Genomic DNA, 2,937 nt, shown 5'->3' with positions numbered 1-2,937 from the left:
TTCCACTAATAATGTTGCCGAATATAGTGCCGTAATTGAGTTACTAGCCGAAGCATTTGATCTCGGCATTCGTGCAATGATGGTAAACCTGGACTCTCAGCTTGTCGTCCATCAACTCAACGGGCGATATTCCGTCAGAGACCAACGCATTCTAAGGTTGTATCTACGTGTCAGATTGTTAGAAAGGAATTTTGACTATATCACATATCAACATATTCCGAGACGATTAAACACGTTGACTGATGCATTGGCAAATCGTGTGTTAGATAGGCATTTGCGGAATAGATAAACATCATACAAGAAGACATAGAAAGCATAATAAGACCATAGAGTAAAGCATATGTAAATAAAATATTTTTCCAAGCATAGTTTGCATGCGTGTCGTGTGTGCTTTTAAGCTTGCATTTAAAAAATTAAAATACATGGGTCATGTGTTATGCAATTCATACATGAGATTACATTTGTACTGAACATTTGCATAGCATATAAAAAACATCATCACATGAAACAAGATCCATCCAAAAAATCGGTATGTGTATATATATATATATCGTGTGGCGCACTAAGGCGCTCAAAAATAAGCGTATATGTCAAAAATAGAGTCAGTGCCCTCGGTACATCCGAGACATATGTCTCTTAAAACATCAATGGAAGTAAAACCTAAGCGACTACTATGCTGGGTTATGCTCTCTGTAGCATACAGCTGCTCGTGCAACCCACCTCAAAAGGCGGTGCATCCTGGGTGCCACCCCCACTGTGTGGATCTGATGAGCTATGGGGACCTCCTCGACCCCCTGGTAATCTGGCACCCCCTCCAGCAAACCCTCAAGGTTGCGAGCTACAGTCTCCGTCGTGTCAACTCCTGGAGGAACTAGGGCCAGGGCTCCAGCTCCTTGCCCCTCTCTCCGTGCCGTTGGAGCTAGGCCAATGGGTCTCGTGGGTCCCACATCTGCACACCGTGACATCTATCAAGACATGTACATGAAAAACCAAAAACATCAAAAAATATTAAAATGAGATCAAGTGACATACCTCCATCATCCCAATGCTCTCCTGCGGGCAGTGGCATGTCAGGATCGTTGCGGAAGTCCATACCCGCATATGGCCAGTCCTCGACGAAGATGACCTGTCGGTCCAGCCACTCTCGAAAATACACCCCCCAAGCCACTGGGCGGCCGCCACCTCCACGTGGCATGACGCGGGCCCATCGGCTGGCCCTCGTCTCCCGAGGACCTCTAGGTGGATCCACAGCCATGGTCTGTAACTGTAAAGCCGGCACCCGCTCCAGCATGAGCGGAAGTAGAAGCGACCCATACGCAAACTGCTTCGTCTCTCCGCGACGGCAGTTGCTTAGTTGCCTCTTCATGCTGGTTGTCACAGTTGTCGCCCAGTTGAAAATGGTGGGCTGTAGGCACTCCAAAGCTAGTAGTAGTTGGTTCTTTGAGGCCTCGTGATTGGCCAAAGAACCCACTGCCCGTGTCACTAGAAAGAGTATAGTGCGAAGAGGCATGTCTCGCACTGTCGGGATACCAACCTTCCCACTCCGTGTTTTGACGGCTCCGGGGCACACTCGAGCCATCAGCTGGTCAAGAGTCTCACCGCTGGGTCGCTGTCCCTCCAGGATGGGCATCTGGCCCCGACGTGATAATCCAGTCAAAAAGTAGATGTCCGTGGAGTCAAACTCAATATCCTGGCCATGGATCGTGAATTTTCCATCCACTGGGTTCTAAGCTCTGATTAAGAACTCCAGCAAGTCAGGTTGCGCCCTCAGGCGCGGAGTCAGGAAGAATTTCAAGAATCCGCATGCCCGCATTGCATTCCGGCATTCGGCAAGTGCATAGGCGGCTATATCCTCATCATCGTGAGCTCTCTCTTGCCAAACAAAAGCCATTTTTCCCTGTAAGACCATGAAAAAACATTAGAGCGCTAACTGTGGAGTTTTGAACGTTCATTTTCTTAAAAACAAAATTTTTCCACGCCAGCGCGACTGTTTTTAAAACAGTCGCGCTGATAATGGCACCCCTTTGTTTTTTCCTTGGGTCAGCGTGGAAGCACACGTGTTTTCCGCGCTGACCCATGAGGTGGTACGTGTAAATATAAATCGATCGGCGCGGACCCGAGGGGGAAATCCGCGCTGACCGAGAGCGCACCAATGCTCAAAAAATTTGCCCAAAGGGCCAAATTCCACCATGGAATTGCTCTCAGAAAAGATCAAAATGAAACGCAGGGAGAGGAGAACCTACCTAGAAGAAGCTGCCGGATGAATGGTGTCCGCACGGGCTGGAAATCGCTCCGTCAACCTTGCAGCTCCTCAACGTTCTTCACGACCCAAAATGGTAACAATGGTAAAAAATGACTTTTACCCCCCTATTTATGGTAAAAAATTCATAATCGACTATAATTTCTTATCCATATGGGTTTTTGTCATCTTTTCACCACGGATTTAGCACTAATGTCATTATATTATGCCTTTATGCGTGTTTTAATATGCTTTTTACACATATCGAACAGATTTATGCAGGTGGTGTTCTTGTGCATGTTCTGGTAACCAGCGTGGTCATAACGGTTCTTCGTGCACTTGGTCCCAAAAAATGTCGTCTTTGAGCTCTTTTCCGACATGAATCAGGAAAAGATGGCCGAGCTTCCTTTCGGCTCGTTAAAAGGAACGAGAGGCGGTCGTTTTAAGCTCTTTTTCGACCGTTTAACTTAAAAATATTGCTGGGTGCTTGTCGTTTCGCACTCGTTATTGGCTCTAAAAAGACGTGCTTCCGACCGCTTTTTTACTTTTTCGGGTCGAAGGCGCTATTTACGAAAAGTACTCCTCGATCACAATGGTCGGGCGGTTCTTTCGAGCATTGTTTTATACTTTTTCGGGCTCGAGAGACACAACTTTACGAAAAAGGACCCCCCTGGAGTTTCCTTTTCCGCTGTCTTTTC

The sequence above is a fragment of the Pinus tabuliformis genome, chromosome 8, assembly GCF_031772625.1.
Source record: "Pinus tabuliformis cultivar Carrire ecotype Pingquan chromosome 8, CPIR1, whole genome shotgun sequence".
NCBI classification, from domain to species: Eukaryota; Viridiplantae; Streptophyta; class Pinopsida; order Pinales; family Pinaceae; genus Pinus; species Pinus tabuliformis.
Note: the sequence above shows the minus strand (reverse complement) of the source record.